Below are 16,829 nucleotides of genomic sequence, written 5' to 3'. Positions count from 1 at the left end.
ATACATACATATATATATATATATATATATATATATATATATATATATGTGTGTGTGTGTGTGTGTGTGTGTGTGTGTGTGTATATATGAGGGTATATGGGCATATGAATACATATGTGAATGTGTGTATATATGTTTACAGGTATACATAGATAAAGGGCACAGGACCAATTTAACAGGAAGGGATGATACTTAAAAGGTGAAATTAAGAGGTGAGAGGAATATAATGAGAGCAGATGGGGAGAGACAGATTGGGGTAAACTATCTCATACAGAAGAAGTAAGGGAAAATGGTTACAACAGAGGGGAAGAATAGTAAGGCAAAAGGGAATGGGTCAACCTTATTCCCATTGAATCTGGCTTGAGGAGGGAGTGAAATACACACTAAATGGGGTATCTCACCCTCCAGGAGAATGGTGGGGGGAGGGGATGAGAGGGGGAATGATGGAAGAGAGGGCAGGCTGGGGGGGAGGGAATTTGGAAGCACCCACTTTTGAAAAGGGAAGGGATCAGGGTGGAGAGTGGAGTGGGTGGGAAGTGGGATGGGAGGGAGGGAAGTGTAATCAGTTTTTTACAATATCCCTATTATGTTGTTTTTTTGCATTAGCCACACATGTACTACCTATACTGAACTGCTTGTCTTCACATTGGGGGTGGGTGACAGGGAAGGAAGGGAATGAATCTGGAATTGAAAGTTTTAAATTCAAATATATATATATATATATGTGTGTGTGTGTGTATGTGTGTGTGTGTGTGTGTGTGTGTGTGTGTGTGTGTATATATATATATATATATATATATATATATATATATTGGAGGAGGGGATATCCTGTGGGACTGCTATTTTGGGGCAGTCGGTGGGGGAAAAGTGGGGAGAAAATTTGTAACTCAAAATCTGGCAGAAATGAATGATGTAAATCAGAAGTTAATAAAGCATTTTTTTTAGTAAAAAAAATTAGAATCAGACAAGTGGAAGTTAATGATTTTGATGAGACATCAAGAAACAATAAAGCAATCAAAAGGGAAGACAATTTGAAATATCTCACTGGAAAAAATCAACTAATATGGAAAATAGATCCAAAAAGATAATTTAAGAATTATTGGATTACCTGAAAGCCATGATCCAAAAAAGAACCCAGACATCACCTTTCATGAAATTATCAAGGAAAATTACCCTGATATTCTAGAACTGGTAGGTAAAACAAAAACTGAAAGACTCTACCAATCACTTCCTCAAAGGGGTCCAAAAATGGAAACTACCAGGAATATTATAGTCAAATTCCAGAGTTCCTAGGACAAGCAGAAAATATTGCAAGCAGAAAAAAACAAAAACAAAAAATTAAATATTGTGGAGTCACAGTAAGTATAACACAAGATTTATCAGTTTCTATAATAAAGGATCATAGGGCTTAAATAAGATATTCTGGAGAGTAGAAAAGGTACAATTACAACCCAGAATCACCTATCCAGCAAAACTGAGTATAATGTGTCGCGGGGAAATGGAGATTCAATGAAATAGAGGACTTTCAGGCATTCCTGATGAAAAGAACAGAACTGAATAAAAAAATCTGACTTTTGGATACAAGACTCAAGAGAAACATAAAAAGGTAAACAGGAAAGAAACATCTTAAGTGATTCAATAAGGTTAAACTCTTTACATTCCCACATGGACAAATGATACTTCTGACTCCTTAAAAAGTTCTCATTAGCATGGTTAGAAGGAGTATACATAGACAAAAGCCACAGATATGAGTGAATATGGATGTGATGTTTATCTAGTAAAATAAAATTAAGGGGTGAGAAAGAAGAATACATTGGGAGAAGGGAAAATGGAGAAGTAAAATGGGGTAAATTATCTGACAGAAAAAGAGGTCCAAAGGAGATTTTACAGTAGAGAGAAAAAAGGAGGAAGTGGGGGAGCACATGAACCTTACTCTAATCAGAATTGTCTCAATGAGCAAATAATATCCACACTCGGTTGAGTATAAGGAGCTATTTGTCACACCAGAAAGTAGAAGGGGAAGGGAATAAGAAAAGGGGGTGTTAATAGAAGGAAAGGAAGTGTGGGGGAGGTAAAAGTCAGAAGCAAATCAGTTCTGATATTGGACAGGGTGAAAGGAGAGAGAAAATAGAATAAGAGAAGAAATTAGGTGGAGGGAAATACATAGTAATCATTAGTATGAGGAAAAAATTACATCAAAGTATTTAGATAAATACTTTAATTCTCAAATATATAGGAAACGGAGTCAAATTTATAGCAATAATAGCCATTCCTTGATTGATAAATGATCAAAGGATATAAACAGGCAGTTTTCAGATAAAGTAATCAAATTTTACAGGAAAAAATGCTCTAAATCACTATTGATTAGATATATTCAAATTAAAAAAACTCTGAGCTACCACTTCACATCTATCAGATTGAATAATATGACAAAAAAAGGAAAATAACAAATGTTGAAGGGGATGTAGAAAAAATGAGACACAAATGTACTACTGGTGAAATTGTACACTGTTTCAATCATTCTGGAGAGCAATTTTGAACTATGTTCAAAGATGCATACTCTTTAACCAAGCAATACCACTACTAGGTATGCATCTGAATGGGATTTTTTTTAAAGAAAGGAAAAGGACGAAAATATTTATAGCAGCTCTTCCAGTGGTCGCAAAGAATTGGAAATTGAGGGGATGTCCATCAATTGGGGAAATGGCAAAACAAGTTGTTGTATCTGATTGTGATGGAAAACTACTGTGCTATAAGAAATGGCAAGCAGGATGCTCTCAGAAAAACCTAGGAAGACTTACATGAACTAATGTAAAATAAAATGAGCAGAACCAGTAAAACAGCAATATTATATGAAGATCACTGTGAATAATTAGCTACTCTCAGCAAGACAATGATCTGAGACAATTCGGAAAGACTTATAATGAAAGGTGTTGTCTATCTCCAGAGAAAGTACAGGTAGATGCATACTGAAGTATACTTTTCCTTGTTTTTTGCTTTTGTTTTTTTTTTTACTGTGTTTTCTTTCCAAGAATGACTTACATAGAAATGTGCTTTGAATGACAACATATGTATAATCTATGTCAAACTGCTTGCCTTCTAAAAGGGGAGAAGAGAGAATTTGTAATTTAACAATTTTAAAAAGAATGTTAAAATTGTTTCTACTTGCAATTGGAGGGGGATAAAATAGAATAGAAAAAAATCATTCCTCAGTCTCAAAATTTATATACCATTTCTTTTTTTAAAATTTTACTTTTATTACTCATAAAACATGTATATGCAAATGCTTTGAAACTTTGGAGGCTTCAACATGTTCTTCCATTTCTCTGTAGCTCTTGAAATTTTGTTTCTTTCTACCACTCTTTTAACTTTTACAAATAAAATATCTTTCTTTGGTTCTTATATCAAAATGTTCTCACCGAAGGGAGGCATCATTTTACACTGTAAAGAAAGGGTTTTTTTGTTTTTGTTTTTATATTCATTCCATGGTTCTTTTTCTATCCAAAAATATTCAAATCCCATCTGAAAGTTAAGTTTCTTCATAAACACTTGTTATCATTATATGTTAAAGTTCTTTCCTATCCTTTTTCAATATCAAAATATTCATGTGTAACATCAGCAACATTTCATACTGACAGTATAAATCCATTTCTTTACATACACACACACACACACACACACACACACAAATACTTTTCCTGTGTTTACTACCACGTAGATAGCAAAAGTATATGTAAGGAATTCACAAGTTCTGTTTTCCAAAATGTATTTTATATTTCCCATTGCTCTCTTTTTGCTGGAACCAACAGCAGAAGGGAAAACATCAATGTGCCTCAAAGGCTAAAATCACATCAAGGAATAAGTTGTATATCATAGGTACTCAATAAATGTTTGTTGAATGAATGAGTGCTGGCTGAATACAAAGGAATCAAATGGAATGTGCCCATAACTGAGTGAAATCAATTTAGGTCACTAATTGTGGTTAAGTAACTCAATTTGACTGCATCCCCTTAAACTGAATAAATTATGCAGGAATCTCATATCATTATTAGGATTATGAGCAAAATGTCTTGGCCAATTCTTTTAGGAATCTCCTTTTGACCACGTACATAATTTTATACCCGTGTGTAGAACAGAGGATACAACTACAGAGAAGTATTACATGGAAAATAAACAAAAAATAACTTAACTTAGGACTTTAAAAATGAAAAAAAATTTAAAGCATATTGAGTGGAATTACAGTGAGTTCTAAACCAATCAAAAAGCAAATCTCTCATTTTTTACTTCAATCAAAGTGCTATTTCTACTTCATTGTCTGTTATTTCACCATTAAATGTAGTAAAGGAATTTGCTTTTTATTAACCATTTTTTTTAATTCACTAATCTTAATCTCAGGAGTAATATATTTGAGCTATTATATTTTAAGCCCTGATGGGGCATAAGAGATTCCTCTTTTTCAGCAAACTATCAGAGTTTTTTGTTAGCATCTTTCAAGTGTATCCATACTGCTTTGTATGGTAGGTATTATTCCCCCAATTTTAAAGTTTCTTTTTTTTTAAACTTCAGAGCCTAGAACAGCACTTTGTGCAGAATAACAACCCAAAAGAACATGGGGTTGTAGATTTAGAAATGTAAAGAACCTTAGAAACAATCTTGTACAATTCTTCTATCTCACAGAAGAGAAAACTGAAGGCTATGATTTGCCTGAATCTACAAAGATAGTAAATTCATGGAATTTAACAAAAATGAAGTCTTCTTTTCACTTAGGTAGGTCCTAGCTGCTAATATGCAGATGGCCCAATATCTGCTTTGAGGCCTTACCATGCTGACAGTCTGAGACTCAAAAATTTAGAACAAAAAAAAAAGAACACATACAACTAAAACTAAAACATCATTGCCTTCTGAGATCACTGCTACTGGTTCTTTGCCATATAATCAATGACAAATTAAGCTCACCAGGGAACCAAAGTCAATGTTGTGCACTTTGACTACAACATAATGAAATTGTAATGGTTTCATTAGGCGTCCCTCTGAGTCATGCCAATCTTTTGCTTTCAGTATAATGTAATACTGAAGAGGCATCTTATAAGTGATTAGAGTGCAAGAGAAGCCTTTTTCAACCTAGTAACATTCACTTGTTGATCCTCAGATATATAGGTGAATCTGACACCTTTCCCAGAGGGGGTGAATTTCATGTCATGGTGTAGCAGACACAGTTCTTGGTTTAGAATTAGAAAAAAAACTACATTCAAAATCTGATTCTCCCACTTACTAGCTGTGGGACAATGGTCAAGTTACTTAAGTTTTCAGAGACTCAGTTTCCTCATTCTGCAAAATGGATATAATCACACAGGCAGTACCTACCTTGCAGTGCCACTGCAAGACTTAGAAGATAATAGAACAAGAGCTAGAAGGGACTTCAGAGGTCATTTATTCCAACTCATTAGTTTTTTTTGAATGAGTAAAATGAAGTCAAGGAAAGTCAAGTGATTTGTTTAAGGACATACAGATAAATAAGTGTTCCAGGTGGGATTAGAACCCAGGTCCTCTGATTTCCCCAAACCAATGTTATTTCTATTGTAACACTGACAACCTTTGAAGCGCTACATAAATATCAATTATGATGATGATAACGGTGATGATACATGATTTCAGAGCATTTTTATAAGCATAATGAGCATTGGGAAAGGGTTGAAGAACAAAACTACTGAAGAAAATGGAGATGAAGTTTCATAGGAGGAGATAGGTATTTAAGTTACCTCTAGGACTAGAGGACAATTGTTGCACTGGCCCATCTTTTGTGAAGTTCAAGACTTAGTGTATAAGAGAATTCAGGAAGGTTGAGGCAGGTAAAATTTAGAGAAAAATAATAATTCATATTTCCACAGTGCTTTATAGTGTACAAGACACTTCCAGGTATTATCTTGAGAACCACAACAAACCTTATTAGGTAGGTGCTATTATTATCTCCATTTTGCAGATGAAGAAACTAGGGTTTAGAGGTTCTGGGATCGCCCACATACTATTTGGTAGGTAGCGTGAACCTAAGTTTCTTCTGACTCTAAATCCACAATATACTGTGGCTCTTTAAGAGGAGTTTGGGAAATTCATAGTAGTTTGGTTGTCAGAGGTCTAGAATTCCTTCCCATTTCCTTCTTTGTGGCTCTGCTGCTGACCTTGAAGAAGCAGTCAGGAGCTTATGTGGCCTGTCTGCTCTCCCCCTAGGGGTATTTTGCTGCCACAGGGGCCGGACATAGAACATTTCAATGAGAGGATATGAGCTATGATGAGGAATCTTACAAATTTGGCCAAATAACATCATAGCTGACTATTTTATTCTTTTCAGTGTTGTACATGTAATTTGTCTCACAATAACTCACAATAAGTATCACCTCTTTCCTCTGAATTTTATACATAAGGAGATGGAAATTCTGAGAGACTAAGTGACCTTCTCTGGGTCATACACTATGGGTCACACTATAGTTTTGGAGGAACAATTCAAACTCTAAGTCTTTATGACTCCAAATACAATTCCCTATCTCTTATTAGACTCTGTCTCGCTTGGTACTACAGCTGGTATTTGACCTCAGGTTCAAGTTCTTTCTATCTTCACTATATTAGCTGTTACCTACAATTTTTCTAGTTATATTATTGCCTACAGTAGCCTTAGCGGCCAATAGATTCAAATGCTGTACGTGTGTCAATTAGATTTGGATGCTACAATAAGGCACTGGATCAAAAATCCCGTTCCATATAAGCATAGGTAACCCATCCATGCCTGCCTCCTCTATGGAACCCTTGTGGTATGTCTTGCTATGAAGTGACCACAGGACTCCACCATAACAAACAGAAGTCTTCCATAAGTCTCCTTATGTTACCAGGCAATAACTGTTCATTGGCTTTACTTCACCGCTATGTGACCAGCTTTTTTTTTTTTTTTTGAATTGTCCATTTCTTTGATGATATCCTTTATATTTGTTCATCTCCAACATTCTCACTTTTTGATTAGTTGAAGCCTGCTCACATCCATCTATCTGTCTGTTCAAGGGAAAAGGGCAGCTTTGTATACTGGTGGGGAAACATATTTACATTGGGTAAATCAACATCTGAATCTGACACATTATTTCAGGAGTAGTGTATTGCCTGACAGAACTGAATTTTAATCATTATTTCCTGTGGAGAGAACCAGCCAGAGAATGGCCACATATTTAAGAGCTGGTTGTGCATTGTAAACCTTGGAGATAGCATTGTTTAAACCCTATACAGGGTAACAAGAATATCACATATTCACATATATTATGAAAGGCAACTTCATGCAGCAGAATTGAAGTCAATGAACCTGGATTTAAATTCCAATCCTCCTCCTCCATATGTGTGCCTATATACATATGTATATGAATATGCATATGTGTAAATGTATATGTATATAAACATATATGTAACCACGGATAGAACAATTCTAATCATTATATTTATAGCTACAATTTATACCGTATTTATAGTTTAAAAGCACTTTATATTTTCTCATTTTACCCTCACAACAATTCTGAGATTTGCTGCTATTATTATCTCTATATTAGAGATGAGGAAATCTGGGAAGCTAGGTGGTGCAGTGAATAGAGCACTGGCCCTGGAGTCAGGAGGACCCGAGTTCAAATCTATCCTCAGACACTGAACACAAAAACTAGTCGTGTGACCCTGGGCAAGTCACTTAACCCCAATTGCCCTCCAAAGAGGAAAAAAAAAGAGATAAGGAAATCAAGGCACACAGAGGTTAAATGATTTGTCCAGTCACATAGCTTATAAGTATATGAGGCCAAATTTGAACTCAGCTCTTCCTGACTCCAATTAAAGTCCTCTATCCATTGCAACACCTAGCTACTCCTAGGTAGATATCACTTCCTCTGAGATACAATGAAAAAAAGGATTTGGAATCAGTTGCATAGGGGACAAATTGAGAAAAGGAAAGACTGTGGGAGAGAGAACAGTAAGAGTCTATGATAATAGTTCATGTAAGAGGTGATTAGGTCCTGTGCTATGGTGGTTCTGGATAAGTGAAGGGAGGAGGACTTAGGTGAAAAAAAGTTGTGAAATGAAATTGCCAGAATTCACAAGTGGCAGGATATAGGGGATGAGGAAAAGTGAGGAACTGTGGATGAATATAAGATTGCCAACCTAAGTTATGGGAGGAACGATGGTGTCTTCAGCAGAAACACTGAAGTTATAAGGAATGTGAATTTGAAAGAAAAAAAAAAAGAATGAGTTGACTCTGTCTCTGGATCATCCAAATGGCAACATTCATCAGTCAGTTGAAGATACTGGCGTAGAGTGCCACAGAATAATGAGAGCTAAACATGGCCATTTTCAAGTCAAGTCAAGTAGCTAAAGCTTTATTAACTATTTATTATGTCCTAGTCACTGATGTAAGTTACAGGAATACAAGTACAAGCAGAAAAATGGTCCCTGCCCTCAAGGAGTTTATATTTTAATGGAAGAATTCAGTAAATAAAAAGCTGATATTGTGGAGGAAAAAGGAAGGGGCTAGGGTCCTTGCCATGAGGAGTATCATAGAGAAAGTCTGGAGAAAAATCAAGTGAAGATTCTGAGAGGAACCAGAAAATCAGAAGAAGAGGCCACAGGGTTGGAGGAAAGAGCGAATGGGGTTCTTCCAACTATGAGAAGTCCAGGGATAGAGTGAAGAGATTTTTGCCATGTGCACACTAGAGAAAGTTTCATCCTTGGGGCTTGATTTCCTTGTCTGTAAAATAATTTGTCAAGCTAGGTAATTTCAAGTGTCCTCATAACTTTAAATCCTTCAATCCATACTAAACTCTAACCATACTCACCAGTACTAACCTAATTCTCTGGATTTCTCTGTGTTCTTGCCAGTAGCCTTGTCCCTGCATGAGTACCTTTCCCCTCCATCCACTTTATAGGTCAAGTTTATATGTGGTCTTCATCCATTAGAATGTAAGCTCCTTGAAGGGAGAGACTATATTCTTTGCTTGTATCTCCAACACTTAGCATAGTATCTGGTACATAGTAAGAGTTTAATTGACACTATCTATCTATCTATCTATCTATCTATCTATCTATCTATCTATCTATCTATCTATCTATCTATCTATCTTATCTACCTAATCTATCTATCCATTCATCCATCTCTCTACCTATGGTGTTTGATACACCTTCCTAGTATGGATTCAAGGTTATTCTGAGTCTCTCTATAAGGTGACCTAAGCAACTTAGATGAACAGTAGCAGAAATGTGCATCCCTCTTTTCCTTTTTATCAAGTGAGCATAGAAAAGAATGCTTATCAGAAAAAAAAAAAAACATGAGCAGGTCAATTCCCAGGTAATTGCTTTGGATAATTTCCCCCAATTACCAGTGCATTCTTTCTTAGGCTGTGTATCTCAAGTGCTTAAAAGCTTTGAAAAAAATAGAACCTTAAAACTCTTCTCACAAAAAAAAAAACATCGTGTCCCTAAATTTGTCATAGGGTGGTGTTTGACAATATACTCAATGTGCAAATGTACAGTGTCAACCTGAAAATAGGATCAGTTTTTTTTTCTCTCTCTAGTTCTTAAGTCTATACACATCTTACCAATTCAGAGGAGATGGAAATACTGGCAAATTGCACGTGCTCCATTAACACTGACAGCATCTTAGCCTCTGAGCTGGTGCTGGGATTGTTCACCTGGGAACAGCTTTCTCTACTTTTTTTCCCCTAATGGCACCAGCAGGAGAGAGGATCAGGGTGTCTGAGTGACATTCTCACATTAGGTGACCATGTATGCTAAACCACAGTTCCAACTGTTTTCTCTATTAATGGGCTTGCTTTTAGCTAGCCTTTGATCTAAGCCAGACTCCCCACAGCCTTTCAGAATAAGCATAAGCCATTCTAGTATCATTACTGTCTGCTCATGATGCATTTGATATTTTTTTCTCCAAATTCCACACCTTCAGCCATATTATAGTTTCATAGGGACACCAATTCTGTGCTCTAAAAATAGGACACAGAGCTCAAAATTACATTTTAAGATGATGGTAATCCTATAATCACTTCTCTGAGCCCAGATTTATAAGAAAGCATAATATAACAATTATTATATACTTCAATATAGGAATTATGAGAAGGGAATACAAAATTCCATCTTTGCTGATAGTTCAATTCCAATAAAAGTTGACATAAATTAAAGAAGATCTTGAAAGGGAAGCAATTTGGCTCTTTTATCTCCGATCAACTTCCTTTCATGCAGAAAAAATTACTTAAAAGCTCCCACAATTAAGAAAAATCTTATTTAATATATATTGCATTAAAGGCACCCCTCCTCTTCATTTTACTTAAAAATAAGCCAGGCAAACCATTTTCCCTGTATTGTATAATGTAAAATAACTTCAAAGAAACGAGATGTTTTCACTTCCTTTATTCCCACCAACATTTTTTTTATAAGCTAGTATTCATTGTATGGTAGTTTCCTTTATCTCCTTGAGGAACAAAAAGAGGAACAACATTTTTATTTTATTTTATGATTATTATGGTTGTTCCAATTCTCCATTATTATTTTTCATACAAAGTGGTAGTTTTCTTTGGCTGGAGAAGGTGGGAACACTGAATGCCCTCAGCATTTCATATCTGTTAAGCTGCATCTGTTCATCAGTTAGAGGAAGCAAAGGCATCATACCTGGAGATTTAAAAAATTTCACTCAAAGAAATCCCTTCCTTTTAAATGTTCACAGAGAGCAAAAACCATCATTGCATGAAATGCATTTGAATGGAATGAAATGTGATGTTTCATATGACAGTGAAATTATATACTTGGCTGCTTCCTTAAGGATCACATATAGATACCAGCAAAAAGTTAGTCACTGGAAAAAATATTTCCATCTTATTTTGAAAGATTTTCTCCTTCTTCTCCTTCCTCCCAAAATTAGAAATAAAACAATTTTCATTACTAGGCATAAGGTATGAAACAAAGGAGTCAGGGTTTTAATGATAATTGCTAAGATTAATCACTGAGTTGATATTACCTGAGTTTAACACCAAGCCAGCACATCATATTTGGGAGATAAAAAGGTCAGTAGGGAGATGCTGTTCTATATGAAGTGTGACATGAACTGGCTAGATTAAGTGTGATTTATTATTGGTCAACCAGCATTTATTAATTGTCGACTATGTGCAAGGCACTTTGCTAAGCACTGGGGATACGAAGACAAGTAAAAATAAAGTATCTGCTTTCAAGGAACTAATATTCTTGTGGGGGAGCCAACATTGTAAACAGAATACATACGATGTAAGTGGGTGTTGGGAAGGCGTACTGGAAATGCCTCCCGCAGAAGGTGGTATCTGAGCTGAGCGTTGAAGGAAAACCAGGAAGACCACAGGTGGATGTGAGGAGGGAGAACATCTCAATTATGAGGTATAGCTAACAAATAGGCATGGGATTGGGAAATGGAAAAAGGTGTGTAAGAAAAAGACGTAGGGCAGGGAAGTTGGATCATAAAGTCTGCCCAGAGGAGAGTAAAGTGTAGAAAGACAGGGAAGGTAGAAAGCGACCAAACAAAAGCCAGACAAAGAAAAATTTGATCCCAAAGGTAATAGGAAGTTGCTGGAATCTTCTGAGAAGCGGGGTGACACGGTCACATCTGGAATTTAGAAAAACCCTTTTGGCAGCTGAGTAGACAATGGACTGAAGTAGGGAAAGATTTGAAGAAGAAAGATCAATGTTGCAATACTTTAAGTGGAATGTGATTACAGCCAGTACTAGCATGGCAGCTGTGTGAATGAAGAGAAAAATGGCACATAAGAAAGATGTGAAGGTAGAAATGACAAAATTTGAAAATAGATAGGATATGTGATGTGATGTGGGTAAGGATTTGAGTATTATACCACTTACTAATCTCATCAGCTCCCAAGAAATCAATTATCATCATCACTAGGCTGATTTCATACACACACATGTGTATATACACATACATATATCAATGTGTGCGCACACATGTGTATGTATGTATGCATGCACATATTTAGGTATGCATGTATAGCTTATATATGCATACTTATGTATGTATATGTGTGTGTGTGTGTACTTGTTTGTATGCCTGGTATATACTGTTAATCTCAGGATCACATTTGTAATTGCCTATTGAATGTCCTGGATGTCAGTAGAAAGAATCTAAAATTCAACACATCCCATACAAAACTTAGTACCTTTCCCTGAAATCCTACCCCCTTCCAAAAGTCTCTACTATTGTCAAGGATACTACCATCATCCTAGTCCCCCAGATTTACAACCAATGCATCAGCCTCAACTATTTGCTTTTTCTCACCTTTTTAAAATATCACAAAAAGCATTAAATAAATCCAAAAGGACGTGTTATATGTGATGAGGACATAATGTATCCCTTTTCAAAAAATATGTGAGTAAAGCAAAGATGTCTACTTTTCCACTACTATTTGCTGCAATTCTGGAAATTCTATGAACAGAAATAAGAGAAGGAAAAGGAATTGAAGTAATAAAAACATAGATAAAGAAGAGATAAAACTATTACTGTTTGTTGATGATATGATGGTATATTTGGGAAATTGTAGGGAATCAGCATAGACACTAATGGAGATAGTAACTTCACAGAGTTGCAGGTTACAAAACAAAGCCTCAAAAATCAACTATATTTATATATAATAATGACAAAACACAAGTAGACATAATAGAGGGGGAAACCAGATTCCAAATGCCTATAAAATGCATGAAATATCTAGGGGATAAACCTCCCAAAGCACACAAAAGACTTGTAAGGTTTCAATTATTAAGTGCTGCTTAAAGACATAAAGAACAAATTAAATATCTGAAGGAATATTGAGTGTTCATTGCTAGGCTGTAACAACACAATAAAAATGACAATACTACCAAAATTAATTTCCAGTTTTAATGCTATGAAGATCAAATTATCAAGGGGAAATTTTGAAAAACTTAATAAAACGAAAACAAAATATCTAGAATATCAAAGGAAATGATGAAAAGAAGTAGGGCTGAAGGAGGAACAATACTTCCTCACCTCAACTGATATTATAAAGTAGCAGTTATCAAAATCATCTAGTACTGGTTAAGAACTGAGGGATAAATCAATAGACTAGACTAGACAAGGGAGATTCAGAAATAATAGTACTGGATGTCCCAGTGTTTGATAAAGTAGAAAAGATAAAGTACAGAGGGGGAAATTTCCCATTGATAAAAATTTCTGGGAAAACTGGAAAGCAGCCTGGCAGAAATTAAGCTTAGACCAACATCTTATACCATAATCCACATACATTTTAAATAGAGACACAATCTTAATATTAAGCTCATACAAAAAAATAGAAAAGAAGTAGAACATATACCTCTTCTTCTATGGGCAGGAGATATAATCTTATGTAGCAAAAGATAGAGGCATTTACAAAAGATAAAAAAAAGAAAAATTGAGGAAAGCTTCTGTACAATATTAATGTGCATATTAATATATGTATTTTTCTAGCATAAATAGGGAAGTTGTGAAATGGGGAAAAAATCTTTGCATCAAATTTCTCTGGTATTTGGTATAAAATACAGATAAATAATTTTACACACTTATGTGTTATATAATTCTATAACATATAACTATATAAAACACAAATAATTTTATATATGAATTTTGTGTATATATATATATATATCATCTATATAGACTTTTGCAGTTTTTTGTTATATTTTCCAACTTGCAGGGTATTAAGTGAAGCTTCAGGGTTGTTTTGACCTGTATTTCTGTTAGTATTAGTGATTTGGATAATTTTTTCTTGCAGTTAATATTTTGTAATTATTCTTTTAATAATTTTTTTTAAATTTTTGACCATTTATCTACTGGGGAACAGCTATTGATAAATATCTATCTAAATCTATATCTAGTACATCTATATCTGTCTATTTGAACTATCTATATGTATCTAATCTATAGACATAGATAGAGAGAGAGAGAGAGAGAGATAGACAGATAGATATAATTAATAGCTATTCCCTAGTAAATAAATGAAAGACTTAGCCAGTCTAATTAACTCAATGATCCAAGACAATCCCAAAAGTCTCATGATGAAAAATTCCTTCTACATCAAGAGTATTGATAAACTGAGTAGAGATTAAAACATACTGTTTTCATTATATTTTTTTTGCTTTTTTGCAACACGGCTAATATGAAAATATGTATTTTCCTTCCTAAACACACAGAAATGCTATCTTTGTTTACCTGCTCAGTGGAAGGGTACACTGCTGCAGGAAGAGAGAGAATTCAGAACTGAAAATTTTAAAGAATTAATGTTAAAATAAAAAAATATGTGTAATTTAAAGAAGCATGAAAAGATCTATATGAACTAAAATAACCAGAGCCAAGTAGAAAATATACACAGTAACTACAACAATATAAATGAAAAGAAAAACTATATGCAAAAATATTGGAAGTAAATATAAGGGACAGAGTAAAGATGGCAGAGTGAGAGGCCTCATTTTTTGCCTTAACCCTATCAAAGTTTCTTCCACAATGCACTAGAAAACATTCTAAACTGAATTCTGTTTGGGGACACCAAGAAAAAGTCACAAAGCTATTTTTTCCTGCTTAGACTACCTCAGAAAGAAAATCACAGGGGTCTGTAGACCTCTATGTGGTAGTAAAGAATCCAGCACATCAGCAGCATGGAAAAAGTGGCAGAGGGCTATGGCAGGTGAAGCAGTAATGGGGAGCAGCAGTCCAGCTTGCAGGGACAGTAAGCCGATGCTCATTTAAGCAGAAAAAGATTCCAAGGAAACCCTGTACCATCACTGGGAGTAGGAACACATCCCATCTGGCAGCAGTGTTGCCAGTTACCCAGTTCCAATTCAAGGATATGGAGGAGCAGTTGTGGTCACAAGAGAACAAGAGTACTACTTATTTAAGTAGAAAGGAGTGTGTTACAGAAAAACAGCTGTGCAGCTCTGAGTCCAAGAGTGGGAAGGAGGGTGGACTCCTTTCTAACCTTTAGTCCCACACATAAGTCTAAAGTGGATTAAGCCAGGGCAGGAGACTGAGACAAATGTGAGCCAAAATTATAGTTACTCTAAACCTACAGAAATTCCCAACAGGCTAACCGTGACTAATTGACTTCTAGGTTCACACAATCTTGGAACTGCTGAAAACTTGTAGACCCCCTGAACTAGCTCTGAAAATAGCAGCACAAAAAAAGCCCGAAGCTTGGGACAGTGTCTCACTACCCCCAGTGAGAAGAGTCCAACTTTAAACTAAAGTTCAAAATCAAGGAATAATGTGGGAAAATGAGGAAACAACAACAAAAACAAAAAACCTGACCACAAGTGGCTACTACAGTGGCAGGGAAGACCAAGACATAAACTTGGAAGAAGACAATAATGTGAAAACAGCTACCCAAAAAATGGCTTGAAGAAAAATGGTGATTGGACCCTAACCCAACAAAAATTCCTGAAAGAGTTAAAGAAAGAGATAAGAGGTATAAAGGAAAAATTAAGAAAAGAAATAAGAGTGCTGGGAGAAAATTATGAAAAAGAAAAAAAAACAATTAGCACCTTGGTAAAAGAAGCACAAAAATAATGAAGAAAATAACAACTTAAAAATCAGAATTGGTCAAATGGAAAAACAGATTTAAAAAACTTAAGAAAATAATTCCTTAAGAATTAAACTGGGCAAGTGGAAGTCAATAACTCCATGAGACATCAAAATAAAACAACAATAATAAAAATTGTAGAAACTGTGAAATAGCTCATCAGAAAAGCAAGTGACCTGGAAAATACATCAAGGAGAGCTAACTTACTTATTGGACTACCTGTGAGCCATGATCAAAGAAAAAGCCTAGACATCAGGTTTCAAAAATCTATAAAGTAAAAATGCCCTGATATTTTAAATCCAGAGAGAAATAGTAATCAAAAGGATCCATCAATCACCTTCAGAAAGATTGCAAAAGAAAAACCCTAGGAATAGTATGGCCAAATTCCAGAACTCCTAGATCAAATATAATAAAGCCACATCCAGGATCACATAAGGTTTAGGAGCTTCCATGTTAAAAGAGTTGAGGGTGTGGTGGCTAGGTAGAGCAGTGAATAGAGCACTGGCCCTGAAGTCAGGAGGATCTGAGTTCAAATGCAGCCTCAGACACTTCACACACACACACACACACACACACACACACACACAAACACTAGCCATGTGACCTTGGGCAAGTCACTTAACCCCAATTGCTCTACCTTCCCCTCTCTAAAAAGAAAAAGGCAAAAACCCAAAAAGAAAGTAAAAAAAAAAGAGTAGAGGTCTTGAAATATGATATTCCTGGAAGGCAAAGGAGCTAGAGTTATAACAAAGAATAAGCTACAGAATGTAATCTTTTTTTTTGGGGGGGGGAGAATGGATATTTAATGAAATACAGAACTTTCAAGCATTTCTGCTGAAAATACCAGAGCTGAATAGAAAATATGATATTCAAACAGAAGATTCAAGAGAAGTATAAAAAAGGCAAACATGAAAAAGTAATCAAAAGGGACTCAAATGCAGTCAAACTGTTTACATTCCTACATGGGAAGATGACATAACTCCTAAGAAATTTATCATTATTGGGGCAGTTAAAAGGAGTTTACATAGACAGAGGGTGTGAGTTTGACTTATTTTGGACTGATATCCAAAATAAATGTGGGAGTGAAAAAAAGAGATGTACTAGGAGAAGTGGGAAGGGGGGTAGAATGGGAAATTTTTATGTATGTATTTAAATATGTATGTCTATGTATACACACATATTTAGCCGAATATGGAAATATAACTTACCCAA

Source organism: Petaurus breviceps, unplaced genomic scaffold (genome assembly GCF_028583685.1).
Source record: "Petaurus breviceps papuanus isolate PSGF00001 unplaced genomic scaffold, PetGlider_PUasm1.0 90847, whole genome shotgun sequence".
Classification (NCBI taxonomy): domain Eukaryota; kingdom Metazoa; phylum Chordata; class Mammalia; order Diprotodontia; family Petauridae; genus Petaurus; species Petaurus breviceps.
This window is presented reverse-complemented; position numbering follows the sequence as displayed.